Raw genomic sequence first — 24,532 nt, forward strand, 5'->3', positions numbered from 1 at the left:
TCCAATCAGGGAGTGCGGGCTGTGCCCCGAGCCGGGCAGCAATGCGTAAACAAACCCACGGCAACTCCTCCGCCCCCTCGGCGCGCTCGCCCCGCGCCCGCCGCCGCCGCCGCCGCCGCCGCCGCCGGCTCCGCTCTCCTCGCGCCCGCCCGCCGGGCCGGCCCCCCCGCCCCCGCCCGCGCCGCCCGCACCCCCGCTGCCCCGCCCCGCCCCCGCCGGCGCGGGCTCCCTCACCTACCGCCCCACGCGCGCGCGCTCGCGCACCACGCGCCCCGCGCGGCCCGCCCGGATCGTGGCCTCCCGAGAGCAAGGTAAGGGCGATGCACGGGGACCCGGGCGGCTTCCCCGCCCGGCGCGGCCCGGGGAAGTTTCTGGCGTCGCCGCTTTCCGCTGGGCCGGGGGGTGGAGTGGAGGGGGAGGCCCCCGGCGCCGGGCGAGCCCGGCGGGCGGGAGGGGGCCGCCCGGCGCCCGGGGGTCACAAGTTGCCCAAGCTGACATTGGCGCGGGCTGGCGGGCTGCGCGGCGGGGCGGGCGTCGCGCGGAGAGGGGCTGGAGGCGCGGCGGGGCCGGGCGCGGTGCGGGCGAGGGGAGGGCCCCGAGGAACTTTCTCCTCCCCGGAGGGGCTCCTTCCAGCCCCGGCCGCGGCCCCGCCTCGGGAGCAGCCGGCTCCCGGGCTGGAGGGAGACCATGAAATGTGTTTGAAGAAGCTGACGCAGTTTGTGACGCTCGCGGCTTCCTGACGGGGACCGGCAAGAGCGGCGCCTTCTGCGAGGAGGGACGAGCCGGGGCGGCGCTCGGGCCCTTCCCCCCCCCGCCCCGGAGCCGCGCGCCCGGGCGCCTAGCTCGGGGGCCGCGGGCTCGGGGGGCGAGCATCTAGCCCCGGCCGCGAGACGGGCCCCGGCAGCGCGCGTCGCTTCCGTTTTGATTAGCTCGGGTTATTATATAAGATGTCACGGAGAGGGAAGGGGCGAGCGGGAGGCGCGTTGGCGAGGAAGCGTCGGCCTTCGTCGAGTGGCGGGGAGGGGCGGGAGGCAGGGCCGGGCGGGGACCCACCTGTGCGCCCTCCGCGCCCCCTGCGGGCGCCGCCGACGCGCGTGCCGAGGTGGGGGGGTGCCGGGGGCCCGGGAGGCGGGCGGGGGGCCCAGGGGGCGGGCGGACGTGCCCGCCGCTCCCCTCCCGGCCCCGGGAACGGTCGGGCAGCGGCCGAAACGTGCCGTTTCCTCCCCGCCGCCTCGCCTGGGTCTACACGTTTCTGGCTCCGGGCATTCGTACTTTGAAACATTTGTTTAATATTAAGGAAGCTGCGTGTGCGGCCGTCATAGTACGCCCGGAACGTGTGGCCGTGAGCTCCAGGGCGGTGAATGAATCATCGCCCGCGGACCCGGGCGCCGATGATTCATGCGGGGTACACACGCGCGCGTACTCGCAGTGTGCCTCCGACCCGGGGACAGCGGCCCTTCTGCAGCGATGACGCCTGGAGGGGCGGGGGAGAGTTCATGCAAAAGAGCGGCGGCTTGTTTTTTGCCCCTGCCTCAATGTGTGGGAACTTTGGGGTGTCAGGTTCCCCAGATTTCCCGAAGCTCGTTTCCCATTCTTGGAAAGGTTACAGGATTCCACCTGGCTGCATTAATGAGTCGGCGGAGGAGCGCTGATTCGCTGCAAGGCTGGGTCCTGTCTCATTCAGAATTTGGATGGTGTCAGGTGAGGTACTGGGTTCTGAAGGAGTCCTTCTAGTAATTGCCTGTACTTAAGTACCGCTAAAGTAATTAGCACAAACTTGAAAAGTTGGTGGATCTTAAAAGAAAAACAAGTGGCCCCTAAGTAGAAGTCCCAGTTAAAGATTTAGGCTTTGGGTTTTGTTTTTTTTTTTAAGGCAAACCAAAAAGGAACTTAGTTTGCCGTTAATACAGAACTTTGAACCACTGTGACCACCCTTAAAGACTGACTTGACTCATTCCCACATCATTCCACATTTGTAGGATTAAGAGTAAAGTTTTCTTAGCGTTCAGGACTCACGTCCTGAATGTACTCAGCAAGGCCCTGTTGATCATCTTAAATAGCTTCTCACCCCTCACCCCAGGAACCACACCCAATCCTATTTTATTTTCTCCATAGCACTTCATCGCTATCTGAAGTGGTTTTGTTTAGGTATTCTTTAAGTCCTGTCTCTTTGCACTAGAGTGTAACCTCCACTGTGGCAGGGATTTTTGCCTGTTTTGCTCACCGCTGTAACTCTAGCACCTAGCACAGTACCTGGCATATATTAGGCACTCAGTATTTGTTGAGTAGCGAATGAACAAATTCTCTTTCCTCGTTTCTTGGTAGGGCTATCTTTGACAGTTGAAAGTCAATGCCTTTTATGAGCAAGGCACTGAGATGGTACAGTTTTTTTTTTTTTTCCTTCCAGTTTTCTTTTGGTTGATTCATTTCCTCCTCTGTGCTTGTTTAACTGATGGCACAAGATGCGTTTGAGCATCACATCCTAAGATGCTGAGTGTGAAGAAAGATAAGGCACAGGGAGCCTTGTCAAGAGAAAGTATATTACTGTATAAGACTGGGTGCTTAAAAACATTACCTGGGCTAATTGAAAACAAGTGCAGGATATTGAAACAGAATCAACAAGGTCAAGTTCCCAAAGGCCTATATGTTTTAAAACTAATATTTTAAATACCCATAGTTCTATATTCCTCCCTCCCCGCTGTTTTCACCAACTTCAGCATTAGCTGAAGCTTGGGAAGGTCCATCGGAAGTAGCACTTAATATGAAGTCTCAGTTTAACTAAGTGAATACAAGAGGCCGTATCCCTCTTCTTTGTTGTCGTTAATGTCAATAACTCTACAGAAGAGTAGATGGAAGGAGAAGATACTTAAAATTATATTTTAAACATCTTAAATGTATTATAAAGAATTAAAGCTGTAATCAGGCAATGATGTAATGGAAGAATTCAAATGTAGTGTACCCTCCTTGGAGGGTAAACTTTAGTATACTTTTTATTATTATAAATGATAAACTTTGGAAGGATATTAGTCAGCTTTACTCTTGTAGCAATGTTTTTAGAACTCGGTACTCCCAAAGTTAAAGAGGAGTGGGCATCCAGCAGGTCCCTTTCCCTGACAGTGGTTGTGATCGCTTTCAAAAGTGTAATCTAATTTCAAGAGTAAGCTGGGCAATAATAGAAATTTAAAACTAGAAGCGACCTTGAGACTACTAGCACAATTCATTCCTTTGTACCAGTCCCTTTGCTGAGGAAGCTGAGACACAGCGAGAAGACTTGCCAAGGCTGCAGAGCAGGGATTAGAACTTAAGTGTCTTGACTTCTTGTGGGAAGTCCCTAAATTAACCAGAGCTCCCCTAAGTAGGGGAGGAGAGGTTCCTACCATTAATCCATTGACTGCCTGTTGCTTGTAAACTCTCCAAGTAAAACTGTTTCGCTTCAACTTTGTGCCCTCCCATGTGCCTTGGACATCTAGGAGCTCAAAAATACTTGCTGAATGTGGTTGGGCAAATGTATTTTAAGTCAAGGAATGTACTTATGAATTGAAAAAGCAGGAAAACATATCTCTCTTCCAGATTGGGGAAGTTTTTTGACAAGAGTCAGGATGTTGGCAGTTATTAACCTTAGAACTTTCATAGTAATGAAGCTACTATTTAATTTTCATGCCTCCAGTTTCAAACAAAATGACTTACAACTTCTAAGTACGTGTGCTTGCTTAGTTGGCATAATTATTCACTGGAGAAACAGTAGGACAGGAGTCAAGACATATGGTAGGTCTTGCCTCTGCCACAGTGTCCAATTAGAAAAGCCTAGACTTGACAGCCAAATAGAATTAGGGCTGAAGCTCAACTCTGCCCCTAATAAGCAGGGCCCTCTGTAGCAACTTACTTCACTTTTCTTGAGCATTCTCTCATCTTCTAAGGGGGTAGTACCACCTCCCTCGAAGGATTGTCATGGGGCTGGATAGCATTTGTAAAATGTCTGATGAACACTAGGTCCTTAATAAATGGAATGGCTCCAATTATGACTTCTGATTTATGTGACTATGGGAACAGCTTCCTCTCTCAAACTTTTATTTTCTCAACTGGAGCCTTGGTAGCTGGGATAGGACAAGGGCAGGGGGAGGTGTGGTTTGGGGAGGAATTAAATGTTCTTTAAGATCTGGTCTATCTCTGTACCTGTCTGTAGTTTAAGGAACCAATGAAGAATGCACAATTCTCCTGCAAAGTTAGTAAAATGATTCATATATCCTTGATCTAACTTTCATGTATCCTTGAACCAACAGCAGAAATGGTTTGTTTCTAGGCCTTCCTAAGAATTTGGCATAATTAACTTTGATGATATTAAATGCGTTTTCATTCTTTTACATGATATATGATGGATACCAAGTTAACTTGAATATTTCAGCCTCTCAGCTTACTATATATAAAGCAGTATAAAGAGTATACAGGTTAATCAGGCCTTGGCACCCTTTCCTTGAGAGGTTTGAGAGTCATGCAAGGAGCATAGGAGAGGTAACCAAAGGCTCTATTACATGGAAGAACTGTGAGAGAGGCACAAAGAAAATTATTTGTGATTTCAGAGAAGGAAGAACTTAAATAAGACCGAATTCAGGCATCCTGAGCAAGGCCTTAAACAATTAGTAAGACTTCAGCTGGCTGAGAGGTGGGAACCAGCCTATACTAAGACCTGAATAAAAGGATGTAGGAGCATATCCAGAAATGGAGAGGGACATGCTTACGCTGAAGGGTGAGGAACCTGGAGGCAGATAGTCGGCCAGAAGGCTGCATGGCAAGGCTAGGACCCTACTGTGATGGTCTTGAATGCTGGGCTAAGGAGCCCATTTTGCAGGCAGTATATCACCATCAAAGGTATTTTAAGGTGGGGGAGGTGATGTGATTAAAGCTATGCTTTAAGAGAATTAATCTGAATCAGAGGAGCCACGGGCAGTCCAGTTAGGCAGCTATTAAAATACTCTCCAGAAGAGAAGCAACAGAGAATGTAAGTTAGGGTGGGAGCAGGTGGGTTGGGTGTGACACCATAGAAGTGAATGCGACAGGACTTGTTGACTAATTACATGAGGGAGTTGAGGGACAAATGAAAGATGGAAGCGGAGGGACTGGATGGCAATGGCAGGAATTGAAATAGTCAAGAAGAACCACTAGTAAAGGCACCTGCTAGTAGTAGAATGCAACCAATAAGTGTTTGTCTCATGAATGGAAGTGGCGATACGTTTGCATTTGGATATGTTCACATTTGTGTGCCTGTGGACCATTGCAAATAGAGGAAGATTTGGGGCATCCTTGTGAAGGGATTAAGTTGTGAGAAGGGTTCACGGTGTGGGTGAGAAGGCCAGGGCAGAGCCTTGGAAAAACCAGTATTTGTGCACTTGGAGGGAGACAGAAAGAGGCTGTCAGGATGCTGAGAAGAGGGAAGCAAGAGAACAAGGAAAGGACTGGGTCAGGAAAGGTGAGAGAGGAAGATTGGCGGAGGCTGATAAGGTTGGAAGGTGGAGGATCAAAGACTGGGAAGAAGCCGTTGGACTCATCTGGGAGACCATTGTCAGCAGCCTTTGAGGATGGAGTCAGTTGGGCTGTGGAGATAAGTCAGAGATAAGTCGCCAGATAGATGCCTGAGGGGTCCCTGAATGGGAAGGAAATGGAGTGAGCGTAAACTGGGATTGCACTGTGAAAATCTGAGAGGTCGGTGACTAAAAAGCATAAGAAAAGCCTGAGAGTGTGGTGGCTGTCCAGTGGAGAGGGAGGGACTGAAGATCAGGAGAGGGAGTGGGAAGGTGATTCCTGCACCAGGCCCTCCACAAGTAGTTGGGGGGGGGGGGGCGGTGGTAGGAGCAAGAGACAGTGGCTGTATGTCCGGATCACCCAGGACAGTCTCGGTTCACACCTGTTACCCCAGTTTATTTATAGGATAATGTTTGGATAGATACTACAAATACCTGGACAAATAATCCTCACTTTCATTCTACAAGAAGGTCCTTTTTTGAAAAATAAATTATTTGATTGCCCAGGTCATGGCACAGATAATTGTTCATGGAAAAACAGATGTGACCTAGAGGGGAAAAGAGGTTACATAAAGGCAAAAAGATTTAGAAAGGGAAGTTGGGAGCTGGGAGGGAGGGTGGCTGGATCCGAAATGGATCCATTGCCTTCTGTTGGGAAGTAAGAGCAACAACAGAGGAGGCTAGTTGATTTGGTCAAAGTAAGTTGGGAGTGAGGCGTAAAGTTGGGAGAGGGGGAAGGGGAAGAGCTTGGAGTAGCTGCACATCTGAGCACCATAGGGAGCCAGAGGTGGCTGGGCCTGACCAGTGGTAGAAGGAATCTTCCCCATCTCCCTGACTCTCTCCAGCAGTGCTCAGAGAATTGGAAGTGGTGATATGAGTATCACTGGCACTGCCAATTCCATCTGGGCCCTCGGTGGAGTAGAGAGGCACAGGAGACTGGCACAGACGGTCTGGGACAGTGGGCAACAGTCAGGAGAATGGAATGGGTTAAAGGGTAGCGGCTGGTTCAGCAGGGAAGGGGGGAGGGAGACATAAGAGAGGATGTGCAGGGGGTGGTTGTGTGGCTGGTGGCAGAGGGCACGGGGAACTTTTAGAGTGTCTTGTCGCTATGCGGGGGATCAGTTCTGAGTGATGATGTACATTCAGAATGTCACTGAGCTTGAGAAGGGTGAGGTGTCCCAGCCATGAGGTGGAAGGTCATTGACCTTCAGGAACTGTGAGGCCCAGGTATACAATGTCAACGTCTGCTTTTAAAATCCCAGAATACATTTATTAAAGCCTTTTCTGCCCTTTAGAGTTGGAAAGTACCTTAAAAAATAGGGAAGTTATCCCTTCCTTCAAAAGATGAGGAAGCTAAAGTCTTTCAAAGGCTAGAAAGATTGTGTCTTGCCCCAGATCACGGACGTGTGTGGAAGGGTTGGCTCTGGGAGGAACCAGAATCCCTAAATCTCAGTTTAATATTGCCCTCTAGGGCAGAAGTAATTAAAGTATCCACCGAACAACACCTTAGAAAGCTTCCTCACCACTCAGTTTGCTTACATACTGCTGTTAAAACACCAGTGTTTGTGGGCATAAGAACCCACTGAGATCTGTGGGATCAGGTCCATGTCTTCTGACTTCTAACCCGAAGGCAGTGGTGGCGTCTTTGAGGAGGACCCATGGAAAGCACCAGCCCTTCCCCGCTAATTAAAAAACAGATACACGCCTCAGCAGGTAGACAAAATATTTGCTTCATTATTGATGAAGGCTAGATGGGAAGACATAGTGTGGTGTGAAGGTGAACATGGTCTTGTGCAACCTCCACCTGGTGTAGGCTTTGGAACAAAATTTGAGGCTGCAGAGCAGAACTACCCGGGTTCCTGCCTTTCACTGTCCAGCTAGAGAAACAGAGAAAGAAGCCGAATCTCTTATGGTTAATATCTTTTGTAGAAAAACTCTGTCCATTTGAAAACTGAGAAATGGTTGCCACGTACTAACCAAATGAACTGTTCCACCTCTATGGGGAGGAATATGGTGTAGGGCGAGAAGATGGGGGTGGACAGGGAATATCCCTCCTTTGGAAACCTTGTGAATGGGAAAGAGATGTTCCCTTTGAACATGAGGTTATTAACCACTCGTAGGTTTCTTATTTGCATTTGAGTTAAAGTAACTTCTGAGGCAGCAGGTGCATTTTTATACTAACTAGAAGAAAGTGAAATAACTAAGAACCACCCTTCATTTATCAGTTTCACAGCCATACCTGGTGGATCTCTGCTTCCTCCCTGGGGATCTCAGGAAACCCACAGACAGCAGAGCAGAGACCATCAGCTTTGAGATCCTGTTTTTAAATTCAAAACTTTGGAAAAGTGGAAAGTTCTTTCTCCTCGTAAAGTGTTAAAGGAGCCCTTAACTGGACATACAGCACTTGGAATTAGTGCTAATTCCATCACTATTAGTAACCTTACTAATTAACTGTTAAGTTCCTCAGTTTCTTCATCTGACAATAACTATTGAAATTTGGGGAAACTCCAGTTTAGGCACTTAAGGTAAATCATGATGACTTTTCTCCCTTTTCCATGTCAGTGTGCATGATAATTTTAGACAAGTAAGATTATAGCACGGTGTTTCATGACAAATGAAATTTGACTTTTTATCCATTTCTCTTTTAACTGTTAAAAAAGTAATTTTTATTACAAAACATATCACATGAAACTTTTGAAATGTAAAATGTACAGTTCAATAAATTATTAAAAAGTGAACATCCATGTAACTACCAACCAGCTCGAGAAATAGAACAATTTAATTTTTCCCCCTATCGGAACCTTTTTTGTTAGATGCTTGGTTTTCTTTCCAGGGCTGTCATAAGTAGTAGCAGGAGGCAATATGTGCTCCTTTAAAAAAAAAATTTTTTTTAATGTGTATTTATTTTTGAGAGAGAGAGAGAGCACAAGTGGGGAAGGGGATGAAAGAGGGAGACACAGAATCCAAAGCAGGCTCCAGGCTCTGTGCTGTCAGCAAACAGCCCGATGTGGGGCTCGAACTCACGAACTGTGAGACCATTACCTGAGCTGAAGTCAGACACTTAACTGACTGAGCCACCCAGGTGCCCCAATATGTCTCCTTTTGAGTGGAATTAGATAAAAAATGCAATGTTGGTATTTTACCCTATAGTAATTTCTTATTTCTATAACTATGAATTTAGTGTTTAGGACAAGTCCTGGGTTTTCAGCCTAAAGATAAAAATCTTCAGATTAAGAGTCTTCAGATTTGTGTCTTTGGGATGAGAGTGAAGAAAATGTGATCATTTGGTTGTGAGAAAAGTTCTCATGCTTAATTATTTTTTAAACTTTCTGATCATCCCTCCTTTGCCTGTCTTTAGAAGCCAGACAGCAAAGATTCCAGTATTTCTGATGACTGACAGTAGTCAAGGTCTTCCTGGAAAATACCTGACCATTGAGGCAAATACCTTTCAATTCAGGTCACCATAGGCTAGATTTGAAGTCACAAGAAGGAGTTAACGAAAACAGCTTTATTGCCGGAAATATCTATATTTTCTTTGTTCAGTTATAATCTAGTATTTAGAAATCTGCTGGTTTGAGACTAAATTAATGAGTCCATAAATAAAAACTTTTTTACGGTAACCAGGGGTGCCTAGGCAGCTCAGTCAGTTAAGTGTCCAAGTCTTGATTTTGGCTCAGGTCATGATCTCACGATTCAGTTCGTGGGACTGAACTCCAAGTCAGGCTCTGCATTAACATTGTGGAGCCTGCTTGGGATTCTCTCACTCCTTCTTTCTCTGCCCCCCTCCTTCTTGCATGGGCACTCATGCTCTCTTTCCCTCTCTCAAAAATAAATAAACTTAAAAAAAAAAGTCTCAGGGCACCTGGGTGGCTCAGTTGGTTAAGCATCTGACTTTGACTCAGGTCATGAGCTCGTGGTTTGTGGGTTTGAGCCCTGCATCAGGCTCTGTGCTGACAGCTCAGAGCCTGGAGCCTGCTTCAGATTCTGTGTCTCCCTGTCTCTCTGCCCCTCCCCTGCTCAGATGCTCTCTTGCTCTCTCTCTCTCTCTCTCTTTCTCTCCCCCTCCCTGCCTCTTAAAAATAAATAAACATTTAAAAACAAAAAGTCTTTTGTGGCATCCAGAAAAGGATTCTCTCGGATAAGGTTTCCTTATGACTAAAAAAAGAAAATGATGATAAACGTTAATTGGAAAAATATCTTAGCTGATCTGGTGTATGTATAAAAACAAAAGCTATGGGTGTTTGAAAATTGGTAAAAAAAAAAAAAGGCTCATCTTTTGGGGCAGTTTCTGTGGTTGTAAGATTTGGATATGGCAGCTTCGGGTTAGAATTTGGTGGCCTGAACATGTGTTTAGTGTCAGTCCTGCCAAAACACCACTGTAATGATGGGGAACACAAGAGGCAACAGCAGATGGGCAACACCAAGTTTTTGGAGGATGAAAAGCAAACAGACCTGTGGCAACGGACTTAGTGCAGTGGAGAAAGTTGGTACTCAAGTGCCCTGAAAGGAATTTGGGACTAGATCCTGGGAAGAAACAGCCAGTTAATCTCCCAGAATCCCAGAAAGCCTCTGGAATGAGAGGCTCTGGAACGGGGTGATTGCAAGCCTGTGAAAGGAACCAGAGCCGCAGGTGACTTTCCCCATCCTGTGCGGTAAGATGAAATCCTTGCTGGACACTGGACATTTGTCTTTGGAGAAGCTGAAGTAAATTAGTGGTTTTGGATTTAGAGATACCAGGCAAAAAAGAGGATAAGGGTGAAATGCTCAATGAAAACAGACGAATGTAATGAAATTCAACATACTAAGCAGTGAGACCCTATGCTCTTTTTCCCCCTGCCCAGTCTTAGGAGAGCAAGGTGATGACCAACCCAGGTAGGATATTGAAGGACTCTTCTCTGGATGTAAAGAACAGCCCTAGGGAAAAGACCTAAAGTACAGGTACCGACATCTGAGGCCTCACGATGAAAACACTGACTTACTACCCAGTGTTCCTAAAGTGAACCCATCAGGCAACAACCCTCTTCCCTCAACTCCATGAGTCTGCAACTTGCAACCAGCTCTTTAGGACCTTACTCTTGAATCCAATTAGACTATATATTCTCTTACTAGTATGATGTAATGCCTGCTGAACGGATCCTCTCATTGTATCTCTTCTGGTTTTCTATCGTTTTGCTTTTATTTCAGCTTTATCTTCTCCTTCCAATGGTTTTTTTTTGCCATCTGATTTTTAATTTCTAATATCTGTTTCTTATTCTCTGATGATTATTTTGTACAGCCTCATTCTTATTTTATGATTTATAGGTGGATTTAGGAATATGAAATTAAATATCTGAAGAGATAGCTAGAAGTTTTAAATGTAGTTTACCTTTAGAAAGTGGGTTTGGGGGTGACGAAGAGGTAAGACAGGCTACTGCTGTATTTTCATTTTAAACATGGTAGTAGTATATGAATTTTAAAGTAATCTATATGAGATGGACAGAAATGAAATTAGTTTTTTTTTAAATGTTTATTTAATTTTGAGAGTGAGAGCGAGCAGGGGAGGGGCAGAGAGAGAGGGAGACATAGAATCCAAAGCAGGCTCTAGGCTCTGAGCTGTCAGCACAGACCCCGATGCAGGGCTCGAACTCATGAACTGCGAGATCATGACCTGAGCCAAAGTCGGATCTTTAACCAACTGAGCCACCCAGATGCCCCAGACAGAAATAAAATCGGTAAGAAAAAACTAGTGTGATGCCAGTAAGTGGATTAGGGAATGATTTACATGTATCCAGAGGTTAAAAAAGATAAATATTAAAAGTTAAGAAGTGATGTTTTGATGTCGGAATCCCCCGTCACAACTGGGATTCCAGCCCTCAGTCTGTCTCAGAATCATTTGAGGGAGCTTTTCAGAAACTCACATGATTCCCTTTAACCCAAGATTCTTATTTATTTGGCTTTGGGTGGACCCCTGGGAAGAGACATTTTTAAAGGAACTCCAGCAGCTTCTGATACGTGGCTCAGGCTAACTCCTAGTCAAATAGTTTAAACACCATTGTTGCTTTCTTCAGTGTTTCTTGTATTCTTCTTATTCTCTCTCTGTCTCTCTGCTTCTGCTTCTGCTTCTGCTTCAAGTCAGATCTTCCCTCTCTCCCAGTTCTGAATTGATACAGTCTATTTTAGGTCAGAAGAGTAGGAGGAAAGAAAGGGAGACATGGGAGAGGTCATTTGGATGACCATAAGTAATGAGAGTGGCTGCACACAGAGCCAATATTTATTTCCTTTCGTTTTGTAGAAACTACTTAAATTGATGACCTTATCTTGAATTTCCTATGGAGTAATTTTGGAGCTCAACTTGAAGTAAATTTGAACTTAATAGCATTTTGTTATTTGTGTACCTTTAGTGTTGCCTTTTGGGGGTAAATCAGCTGCACCTTCAGGTTCCCCTCAAGTTCTTTTACCTCCCTTGGGTTTTGCCCCTGCCTGTCCCAGCTGTGGTCTACCAGATGTTCACCAATTGCAGCATTTCCATTTTGCACCTGGAATCAACAGTAATTTTCATGGCTCTCTAGTTTTCTGTGAGGGGATTCTTAGAAGAGTGGTTAGCAGACAAGAGATGAAGGAATGTAAAAATTACATAATTTCCCAAGGGTGGAGGTCTTGTTGCATTGGATCTTTGACTACAGAGGATTTGTGTATCTAAAAGAAGAAATGTTTGTTGTGTGGAGGAGAGAAACATTTCAGACTCCAGGGAGAAACTTAAAAAAAAAAAAAAACCTGACTAACTTGAAGTTTATAAAAATACCAGTAATTACAGAGAGTTGAGGTTTCCTTTGTACCTTTCCCCAGTCCTACTCCCTGCCTCCCTGGACTCAACCACTCCTGTGAATCGGGTGTGTCCGTGACTTACTTGTCATTTCACATCAAGTAAGTCGTCAGGTAACGTCACATCAAGTAAGGCGTTTCATGCCCTGCTCCATAGAGTGGGAGGACTTACGTCTAGCATTCTGTCCAGTGTAGAGAGCTTTTTAGCTGGTGTCTGAGGGATCACTTCACATTTAGTACATTTATACAGCTAGGCCAAAGAATGATCTTTAAGGTGAGGGATGGGTTCATCTCATCAATAAGTCTTATTTAGAGCTTGCCCACTTGATGCAAGACTTCTAGACTAGGGCTTCTCACACTTGACCGTGTACACACGTCACTGTGGATGGCATTACATTGCAGACTCCAATTCAGTTGATCTCAAGTGGGGCCTGAGCTTCTGCATGTCTAATCAGCTCCCAGGGGATGCCACTGGTCTGCAGACCACAGGTAGAGAAGCAAGATCCTGGCTAGTGGTTCTCAGCCCTCATTGCTCATGAGGATCACCTGGGTGCCTTTTGGACCTATCCTTAGTGATTCTGAATTGACTGGTCTACGGTGGGGCCCTGACGTGATACACACGTGTGTGTGTCCATGTGTAGTTTAACTCCCCAAGTGACACTAATGTGCAAATAGGGTTGAGAACCACTGTTAGAAGTTCTGCCCACCTTTGCTGTGACTCATAGGTAACGATCTTCATGGATAGACTTTTGTAGCAATCTGGGAAGCACCTTAAATAGCCTTTATGAGGTAGATTCACTTGCTTTGTAGATACAGTCCATGAAGAAGAGATTCCTCTTGGATTGCTAGGTTCCTGAAGATAAGGTGGAGGTGCCTATCAGAGGAGGACATATCTAGGAAGAAAAAAAAGTGGCCTTTTCATTGAAATCCAGTTGTCACCTGATACCAAAATGATATTTGAAGTGATGAACAAATGCAAAGTTGGGGTCTCTTCATTTAGCAGATCTTTCTGTTTTCTACATCCTTTCGGTAAGAGATTGGGGAAAAGTATGTTATAAACTTTGATGCTTTGTGTTTTCTTCAGAGAAGTCTATAAATTTACTTCTTACTATTTCTATGTATATGTTTGTCTATAAATATATGTACTTGCAAAGTTCCTGCATAGCCAGAATTCTAGTATGTATTTATATTTTTCCTTTGCCAATTATTTAGAAAAATTTAGAGTATTTTCTATGCATTTACTTTTAGGTCCTAATTTGTCCTAAAAAATTCAGTGACGGCATTCTGATGAAGGGACTGTTATTCTCAGGAGCTTCCAATGCTAATGGCAGATTAATGATTCAGTTTGCTCATAACTCATAGGCCTTAGCCCAGTTCAAATTTTGTTGTTTTATTATTATTACAAGGATGATCCGAGAAGCAAATAATACAGTTTTATGTACATTAAAATTATGTGATTACAATTTCTTGGAAACAATAAGCTTTAAAACCAGTGGGTTAAAGTTAAATATAATTGTGCTGCTGAAACTTTGGAATCCTCTCCTCTACCTCCCCACCATTCAATCATAAAGTAGGCCTTTGATTTTATTTCCTTAACATTACCTTGTCTGCTTCATAGCTCCTGACTTCAGTCAGATTGTCATTACTTCTCATTCACCTTAATTTCCTCCCTGGACCTCACTCCCTCGAGTCTTGCCCCTTTCTCTCTCGTGGAGGTAAATCTATGGGTCTCCTTTGTCTGAGGATAAAGTTCAAATCTCCAGAGTGTCATGTAGAGCCTCTGACCTGGCCCTCCCCTTTCTCTGCCCTCATCCCCTGTCACTTCTCTGGATGGCAGTGTATGCATTCCTTAACTGAGTTTGAGGACTGGGGAGGAAGTATTGGAGGCTTGAAGAGAAAGGGAAAGGCATGAACGAGTGGTTTAGGAGAGGGGGACAGGAGATGGCATGAGGGCCATGAGGTGTGGTTGCTGACAGGGGATGATGGACATAGACTGAGACCAGTTAGCCTACAGCTGCAGGGTTCCAGATGCACAGGAAGTGGCACCTTGACTAAGCCATTCTACTTTTTGTCTCTGTATTTGTGCATGCCGGGTCCTCCATCTAAAATACTCCTCGTATCTTCATTACCCAGAACAATCTTTCTCCTCCTTTGAGAAACCCCAGTTAATAGTATTTCCTTTTTCCAGATATTCTCCCTTCATTCCCGTGGTATTTGATCATCGTCCTCCATTTTGCCCCCACTGTTCCCTTGACCAGTCCCTGTTAATTGCACTTACTACACCACCTGCTCATACCTGGGTCTACTGGGCTGTGAGCTCAGCAAGGGCAGGGACACAGTCTTCTGAGATTCCAATTCGTAACACAGTGCCTGGCACATAGTAGACACGTATAATAAATGCTGGATGCATTCATATAAGCTTTCTCTGTGAAGTCCTACTGGATTGGAGGTCATTTTATTTTTTTAAGATATTTATTTATTTATTTATTTTGAGAGAGAAGAAAGAGCAAGAGAGAGAGGAAGGGGCAGAAAGAGAGAGAGAGAGAGAGAGAGAGAGAGAGAGAGAGAGAGAATATCTGTGGTGACAGCACAGAGCCCGACATGAGGCTCGCCCTCAAAACCATGAGATTATGACCTGAGCCGAGATCAAGAGCTGGATGCTTAACTGACAGAACCGCCCCAGGCGCCCTTGGATTGGGGATCATTTTAAAAATGAATTTCACTTAATAGTAAATGACATGAAATTTTTATTGCCTTAATTTTTAATTGATCTACCTCTACCAAATATCCAAGTTAATAAGATCTGTCCAAATATACACATGTATGTACACATGTGTGTGTGTGTGTATATATATATATACACACACACACACACACACACACACACACACACACACACATGAACTACATAAAAATGGAGGAAAGTTAGAGACCAAAGAGTATGAATAAATATTAAGTAACAGTTCGTAGAGGCCTGTACAATACACATGGCTTATCTGCCCCCTTGGCTAGCAGGGAACAGATTGAACACATCTGTATTTCAAGTTGCGTTGAAGTTACGAGTAGAAAAATGTAGTTTTGAAAAGGTTTTTCCCAATCATGTAGAAACATGGAGATTTTAACTGCCAAAACAATTTCATAGCATTTGCAAATGAAAAAACCCAGAGAGAAATTAAGAGGTACCTTTTTTCTGAGGTAATGGTTTCACATTTTTCCTTATGAATGAGGGGACTTGAGTTCTGTTGTGACGTGCCATGAAGGGGCCGTGTTGTCGGATGATCTTTACCACCTCTCTAAGCTTCAGTTTCTCCGTGGATAAAATACGAGATTTGGTCTAAATTATTACCAAGGTCATTTTGAATCATCTGTGATTCTGGAAAGTTATGAAACATGGCCTGTAACCATGGTGAGGCAAGTTGATTGGTGATTCCAAAAATAGACTTATTTTCTCCTTCTGTACAACATTGATGCTCTCCCATTGAATAAGTCACTCTGTGTACATTGCCGTAATAAACCAGTTTCTTGATGTTTTTTTCTTGATGCCAAGCGCTCAAAAGTGAATGAAAGATTATCTGAAGAAATACCAAACAAGCTCTTGTCTCTTGTTTTAAATATAGATCTGAATTATTATGCTCTTTTGCATTCCCGTTGCAGGTATTCATAAAGCAGAAGGTGGTGATTTGGTAAATTAGAAACTATTTCGCATCAGTTCCTGCTGCCTTTTGTGTTTGTGTGGGAACCTCATTCAAAATATGTCTTGCCTATTCTTCCCTTAAAATATGCACTTTCCTTCATTTTTGCATTTGTACTTATAGATGTCCTCAAGGTCTTTGGGTAACAGTTATTTTTCTCTACTAACACGTAGATAATCTCATCAGATATCATTACATTTTCTTCCTGAAGCCCTTTAATATCTTGATATGTAGCATGATAAGCCTGTCCTCAGTGCAGTGATGTGTAGAGGGGCCCTCCTGGACTCACTCTGAGGTTGCAAGGTCTATGGCCATGCCTTGCCCTTCAGGGACTGTCCCCAGGCTGGAGCACTCCACCTGAACTAAGATATCTTGACCTAGTTGGGCTAGGCACAGTGCTGGTAGGCAGAATCTCCCTGTCTGTGAGCATCTGTGCTGGATCCAGCCCTTTGAAGCAGAGAATCAGCTCATTAAATGAACATTTTCAATGCCTAGAGAGATAACAGAAATTTAATTTTCACCATATTCTTTAATAATATATATCCAAAGAATCACATCACTGTCTAGCTCTGTGAGATTAGAGAAGTCATTTACCTTCTCTGAGCCTCAGTTTCCTCCTATAAAGTTTGGATTTGATTTCTAAAATGACTTTGGCTCCAAAATTCTTTTTTTTTTTTCTTTATAGCTTTGTCATCATCCCTCTAGCCCTAAACTGACTGATGGCAATCTGTATTCTTAAACTCCAGTAAGTCTTAGTCCTTTTTGTGGTGCAGAACAGTTCATTTTTCCACCCACGGGCATTCGTAGAGATTTTTAAAGAGCATCTAGGATGATTTTAGTCCATTTATTTTTTTGTATGGTTTGAGACCAGATGATGTCAATAACTCAGTTGTTTTACTTGTGTACTTAGATACTGGCATAAAAGTAAAGCATGCTTATTTTTGTGGAAATAACCAACTTTTTTTTTTTCAGCAACATTGCTCTGAGAACTGAGTTGGTTAGTGAGAACTGAGCTGTTAGTGAGAACTGGGCTGATTAGATGCGGGAATATTAAGAGAGCAGTTATTTGATACTTACCCATATTCCTCCCCATAAATCAAGAATCTTTGTTCTAATTAGTGTTTTAAAACCATTGAAGCTAAAAACAGTCTGTGGAAGTGGGGTTTGAAAATATTTCAGGATAGAATAAGTTTAGTTATTTATTCAAGAAATATTCACTGAGTGCCTACCAGGGACTCTTTGGACTATCAGTGAACCAAACAGAGATCCTTGACCTAATGGAGTTTATTTTCTAGCAAAGGAAGACAGGTAATAATCAATAAGCATAATAAGTATTTGTTATACGGTTTGTTATAAAGTGATAAGAGGTATGGAAAACAGAAAAAGTTGAGTAGGAAAAGGGGAATGAAAGGTGGGTGATGAGTGGAGAGCTGAGTTGCAGTGTAAATACCATGGTCAGGAAAGGAGGTGTGGAGCGCAGAATGGCCCCCAAAGACATCACTCCCTGATTCCTAGAATCTGTAGATGGGTTACATAGCAAAAAGGACTTTCAACCTTTAATTAAAGTTACAGACTTTGCAATATGGAGACCATCCTGGTTATGTGCGTGATCCAATCTACTCAGAGAGCCCTGGAGAGTAGAGTAATGGTTAGAATCAGAGAGATGTAGCTGATGTTGAAACATGAGAGAGACTGAACCCACAGTGCTGGAGGGCAGAGGCATGGAAAGCATGGGAAGGAAAGAGGGAGCCTCTAGGAGCAAAGAGCAACCTCCCAGTGATAGTCAGTGAGGACATGGGACCTCAGTACTACAGCTGTAAGAAACTGAATCTGGCCAACAACCTGGAAAATCCTGGAAGCAGATTTATCCTCAGAGCCTTCATAAAGGAATGCAGCCCTGCTGACAACTTAAATTTGGCCTTGTGAGACTCTGTGCAGCAGACTCAGCTGAGCCATGCTGTACCAGAACTTTTGACCTACAGAACTATGAGATAATAAACGAGTGTTGTTTTAAGCCACTGAATCTGTAGTAATTGCTCATGGCAGCAATAGAAAACTAATACAGGGACAAGGAAGTTAGCCAGGCTGGGAAAAGAATCTTCCAGGCAGAGGGAACAATGAGAGCCAAGTGCTAACGTGAGGTCTGCTTGGGGTGGTAGAGGCAGAACAAGTGGCCAGTGTGGCTGGAGTGAAGAGCACAAGGGAATGAGCAGTAGGAGATGAGGTCATGAAGGCAACTGGAGTGGATAATGGAGACCACGAAGGGCTTTGGCTATAATTCCAAGTGAGCTAGAGAGTCATTGCAGCATTTTGATCAGAAAAGTGATCTGATGTGACTTAATTGTTGAGAGGATCATGCTGGCTGCTCTGACAATAGGTTGTAGGGGAGAAGCCAGGAGACCAGTTAGGAAGTGATAGTAGAAATCTTGGCACAAGGTGGTGGTGGCTTAGACCAGTGGTAGTGGAGATGATGAGAAGTGGTCAGATTATAGACCTATTTTGAAAATAAAATCTATTTCTTTGTGACTTATATGTGAGATAAGCGAGAGAGAGGAGTCAAAGATGACACTATAATTTAGGTCCTGAATAACAGGAAAGATGAAATTGCTGTCAACTAAGAGGTGGAAAGCTGTGGGTGGAGGAGATCTAGGGTGGAGGGGAGAATTCAAGTTCAGTTTCAACACACCAAGGATAGCTTATCTTCTAGACATCCAATTGAAGATGCATAGTTTGGTAGCAGAATAATGGCTTCCAAGTATGTCCACACCCTAACCCCGGCACCTGTGAATATGATATCAAGAGGGACCTTGCAAGTGTGATTAAGTTAAGGATCTTGAGACAGAGAGACTTTTCTGGATTATCCAGGTGGGCCCAACCTTAAAAGTGGAAAACCTTTTCTGTGGTGGTAGGAGGGAGATACGACTCTGGAAGAATGGTCAGAGAGATGCGGTGACTTTGAAGATGCAGGAAGTGGGGCACTGGTCAAGGCACATAGAGGTGGCCTCTAGAAGCCGGAAGTGGGAAAGAGATGAATTATCCCCTGGAGCCTCAGGAAAAGAACACAGCCTTGCCAGCATCTTGATTTCAGCCCAGTCAGACTCATACCTGACCGACAGAACTGTAAGATAGTAAATTTGTGTTGCCTTAAGTCACTCAGTTCATGGTACTTTGTTACAACAGCCATAGAACATGAAGATACAGGATAAGCAGTTGGATATGAGTCTGGAGGTGTTGAAAGCATAGGGATTGTCCTTAAAGCTGTGGGACTGGATGAGATCTCCAGTAGAATGAACAGAGACTGGGAGGAGGAGGACAAAGCGCTCAACAGTTGGCACTGAAAGAAGGGAATAGCAAAGCACACCGAGAACGATCAACCAAGGAGGAAAGGGCTGTGTCCTGGAAAGTCAGTGAAGAAAGCGTATCAAGGAGGAGGGAGTGGTTGCTTGTGACCAATGCTGCTGCTGGGTTAGCTGAAGTGGAGAGTGGGGCAACGCTAATGAAGAGTTTTGTTGCAGAGGAGAGGAGGCATAAGGATGGTCTGAGGGCTTGAGTCGGGTGCCTACTTCGATAGGAGAATGGTGAGTTCTTTATGGTGTTCGTAGAGAAGGCAGAGAGTACAGAGTGGGTGAATGTGGTGGGAGTGTGGGGGGTTCTCTTCTGATGCTTCCATTTTCTCAGAGGAACAAGAAACAGTTGAGAATGAGGATGGGGAAGATGGTTTGGGTGATTTAACAGACTAGGGACATGTAGCAGGATTACCTGGCAGCATTAAAAGCCCATTAGAAGTTTATGGTCATGAATTCAAAGGAGTAAATACCACCACACACATTGGAGAAAAATGCCTCTTAATAGCTAGATACCTCCTCCCTCCAAAGGAAAAAGAAAAGCCAAATATTAAAGGAAAATTCCAAGTGGAATCATGTAAGGAAAGCCCAGTATTTCTTTATTTTCTTATCATTTCTATTGGCACCTAGATTCCTATAAGATAGCTGGCCTTATAAAGGTTATTAATACTTCTAAGTTGTTGAATATAAGTCATATCTTGCTAAATCAAATTTAAACACTGTCCTAGCCTGGGTTCCTCTGAATGTCAGAATGTGGACAAGGGTTTAGGGACAATTTGTTTATTTGAGGAGTAATCTCAAAGAACAGGATTTGGGGACTGGGAAGACTTAACAAGGAAAGAAGAAAACCCAATTTAAGGTTCATTCAGTAACTTGGTCACCACTGTGGGCAGCTGGGGCGTGATCTCACAGGGGACTGATGGTCCAAGATTATGCCTTAGAATTGCCCGATGGAAAGACAGAGTGAGGGAGGGGTAATTCATTTTCATCCCTTGCTCCCATCCCCTCCTGGTCAGGTGTTGCCCAGGGGGTGTAAAGTCCATCACAGGACCATGCTTGTGTCAGAATGCTCAGCAGGTTCCTACAGACGAGATGAGAGGAACTTGGCAGCAGTATCCCCAGGACTACCTGGAAGGAGCTAAGTTTCTACTCGTTGGGTGCATGGCTTCATCATTCATCTTCCTGTGTACTTTTTTCCATGCCGTGTGGCTCCTCTTGCCCAGTGAAGGTACTTGCTAGATGAGGAGCTGCTGGGGCTCTGGGAAGTCACTGGTGGACAAGACGCAGTCCCTGCCTTCACATCTCACAGTCTGTTGAGGAGCTTCCGGGTTCTTTTTATCCCACGCATGAGGTGGAGCCCCACTTGAATCCTTTTTTAAACAGAAGAATCACTTGGTATGGTTGCTGTATTAGAAGGAGACGAGGGAGTTGATTGGCAGTGTTCTGGTTATCTAATGGTGAGAGGCATGCCACCCCAAAACTTAATGATTTAAAACAACTGTTTTAACATCTGTTATCTCTCATATCTCTCAGATAACATCTGTTATCTCTCATGGTTTATTTGGGTCGGGAACTTAGACTGTGGTCAGCCGGGTGGCCTCTGTTCCGCTCAGCATCAGGAGGGAAGACTCAAAGACTGGGGGCTGGGACCACCTTAAGGTGTGCTCACTTATATGGTGCCGGGTCTGGGACACCTGGGCTCTTCGAACATGCTCTTCACCCTGTGTGATGTCTCCATGTGGTCTCTCCAGCACAGAAGCATCATGGGAAGCAGACTTGCTAATGGTCACTGAGGGCTCCCAAGGAGCATGTCCCAAAAGAGAAAGAATCAGAGAAAAGCTGTATCACCTTTTATGACCTAGTCTTGGAAGTCACAGAGGGTCACTTCTGCCTAGTCAGAGGCCTGCCCAGATTCAGGAGGAAGGATCATAGACCCACCTCTCTCTGGGGGAGCATCACACTATAAGTAGAGCCTATGGGATGGGACATGTATGTCAGTGCCACATCTTGGGAAAATAAGGTCTCATGGGCAGTATTATCATCACAATTGCTGACATTTATTGAGAGCTTACTGAGGTCCAGGCATTGAGCTCTACATGCTGGATGTATTCTGTTATTTAACTCCTGGCAGGTGTGATTTGTAAAATAGCCCCCATTTTACAGTGAAACAGGAAGACCCTGCGAGGGTAAACAACTGACGTAAGTCCACAAAGAATTTCTAAATTTAGTGATAAAAAGGCGAATAGTTGTAAGGAGTGTGTGGGAACCTTGCTTCCAGAGGGGAAACGGAACCTTAGGCCCCTTGATTGACTCCTCCTTCAGCACCTCCTGGACAGCTTTCTGCCACCCCCATTCCCTCCTCACTTTTCCTCCCAGCATCAGCATATTTTCATTGTGTTCATTAAATTTCAGAGATGTTTTCTACACCCTTTTTCCCACTATGCATGTAAATCATTTTAGTTATGTTTGAGTCTGTGGATTGATCTGAAAACATAAGTATTATGAAAAGGCACACAAACTGATTTAAAAAAAACTTTCTGGATCATAAACTATCGGTATGTTGAAAACTTTTATATATAAAAAGGACACGTTTTCTTAAACCAGTGAATCTCAAACATTTTTACATCCAGAAGGCACCCCTGAAAATTGTCTAGGTCAGTGATTTTCAAAGAAGAATCTCCATCCTGACAGGTTGGGAACTAGTGTAGTTTGGAAATACCCCACCCCCCCACCCCAACTTCCTCCCTCCTGCCTTGAGAATTGCCAGCCTATGGCACCCAGAAAGCCAGCGGCTCTGAAATCCTATTCATTTTACCCTTCATTTTTTAAAGTTTATTTATTTTGAGAGACAGAAAGAGAAAGAGCGCATGAGTAGGGGAGGAACAGAGACAGGGGGGAAGAGAGAGGATCCCAAGTAGGCTCCTCGCTGTCAGAGAAGATCCTGACATGGGGCTTGAACTCATGAACCATGAGGTCATGACCCGAGCCTAAATCAAGAGTCAGTTGGCCAACCGAATAAGCCACCCATGCACCCTCCAATCCTATTCATTTTAAACCTCATTATTGAGCATCTCATAGACACTGTCACTCAATATGTATTTAATGAATGAATTCCATAAATGTAAAACCTCCCCCTCCCAAACTGTTGATGCTTTTGTCATTTCCTCCTGCATCTAGGCATCCGGTTCTTAGAAATTAGAAACATATTTGGTTTTAGGGCCTTGCCTAGGTGCCTAAAAGAGCAAATAAATAGTTATTTGGTATTTTGGCCTTACAGGACTGATTTAAACACACACCTTCCAAGGATGCAGAAATATTATTCTCCTTGTTTGGATTTGGATTCATATTGCCATTTAGAAAAGAGATCTTCAGCTTCTTCTCAAGACAATCCATTCATCCATTCAATAAATATTGATTATTAAGTGCCAGACACTGGTGTGGCCATGGAGAAGAGGGGTAGTCTACAGCAATGAATCCAGGTGACAAAATTTGTCTGCCCTCATGGAGCTCAGATTCTAATGTGTTGAGACAGCCAGTAAGTATATAACATATAATTTGTCAGATAGTCAGAACCGCTATGGAGAAAAATCAATCCAGAGAAGGGAATAGGAGTGTCAGAGCTTGTCGCTGTAGCTAGTTACGTTTCCCTGGCTTCCCATCTTCCCCACGTAGAAGGTCTTATGGTGGCCCAGAAGGCCCTGCATGATCTGGCCATTATCCTCCCTGACTTCAGCGCCTTCTCAGTTCTCAGTCACTCTGGCCTCCTTGCTGCTCCTTGGGCATCAGCATCCTTCCTGCTAGTGGCCCTTCCATGTCGCTGCTCATCACCACTCATTCTTCAGATAACCATAAGACTAACTACTCATCTCTTTTTGGTCTTGGCTCATGCGTCACCTTCTCAGTAATGCCTTCCTTGTTTTAAGTTTTAGTCACCCTCCTTACCCACCCCTTGCACTCTGTACTGTCCAGGAGGTCACAGTCCAGCAGAGGAGGTGACTGGATGCCACCAGTTGGGCACCACCATAGGCCAAACAGCATCACGGGCTTCCTCTCAAGAGGCAGACCTGCCTGTGGTCGGAGAGCCCTCTCTGACTTTCAGTGTTGTTGGAGAGTTCTCAGCAAAGGCCCCCCTAGGGGCAGTACCATGGGACTCTCCCTGGCCTCTTCAGCAGCAGTGATCCAACCCTGAGCTTAATTAGTGGGAATTCCCAGGATGGCACTTGCTTTTGTCATACCATGGCATAATACCTCTTATGCATTAGTTGTAGTCTCTTGAAATAGAGGGCCCTCTTTGAGATGGATTATTTCTACCCCATGATTTTTGACTGGGTGTGTTTGGTATGTTTAGTCTGTTTCTCCTCCTTGGCGAGGCCGTTCTTGTTTTGCTTCTCTCTCTCTCGTCACCCACTGTGACTGCCTCATCTGAGTCCTCAGCTTCCAGTTTCACTGACTATGCTGACCTTTTATATATTTCTTGTTTTTGTTCAGAAACCGAAACTGCATCTCATACATGACTGGCTTATATCTGCCTCATTCCCATTTTATTAAAAAAAAAAAATAGCTCTTTCCCTCCTTGTCTCTGGCTTCCTGGTCTTACAGCATTAAAAAGAACATCCCTGCTTCCACAGGCCAAGTTCAAAAGTCTATGACTTTCGTGGCATAATAAACACAATTTAAAATGTGATTGTCATGGGTTGGGTTTCCCGGGAAACAGACTCTGAGGTGGAGCTTGGCATTCAGAATGTGTATTAGGGGGTAGGAAGGAAGGGGAAGAAGGAGAAGTTGGGCTGCGGTGCAGGCCCAGCGACAACCTTGGTCAGCCCCATGGGCATCTCTCTCTGGAGCTAGAATGGCTCTTCAGGGTTGTCTTGACTTGGCTGGGATGGTCAGGCCTTTACCCGCCAGTATCCCTCAGTCATTGCATGTTGGCCACCTTGGGAAAGTGTGTGACCTTGAGCAAAGAGGACCCTTGCAGCTGAGGTCATCCCTGTAGAGGCCAACAGCACCCCCGGCAAGTATGTTAAGAGGACCTCACTGAAAGGGAATCTGGGCAGTGCCTCTCAGCTCCTTCCACATTAACAGAGGTGCAGTGCGGCAACAGCTCCAGGATCCGGTGCAATGTTTTCATTAAGAAGTAGCCTCCATTGTTACTTTTAGTTTGTGATCGAAATTGGCTTTA

At 44.9% G+C, this 24,532-nt stretch overlaps 1 protein-coding gene across 3 annotated transcripts in view; it reads left to right on the plus strand.

Moving 5' to 3' along the window:
* The first annotated feature begins 217 nt into the window (after nucleotides 1-217).
* Nucleotides 218-24,532, plus strand: part of PCGF5 (polycomb group ring finger 5) — a 126,128-nt gene continuing 101,813 nt past the window's right edge. For all 3 annotated transcript variants that reach the window (XM_043596961.1, XM_043596962.1, XM_043596957.1), the window contains exon 1: nucleotides 218-311. The gene's annotated coding sequence lies outside the window, so the exon portion shown is untranslated. The remainder of the gene's footprint in view (nucleotides 312-24,532) is intronic.

The sequence above is a fragment of the Prionailurus bengalensis genome, chromosome D2, assembly GCF_016509475.1.
Source record: "Prionailurus bengalensis isolate Pbe53 chromosome D2, Fcat_Pben_1.1_paternal_pri, whole genome shotgun sequence".
Lineage (NCBI taxonomy): Eukaryota > Metazoa > Chordata > Mammalia > Carnivora > Felidae > Prionailurus > Prionailurus bengalensis.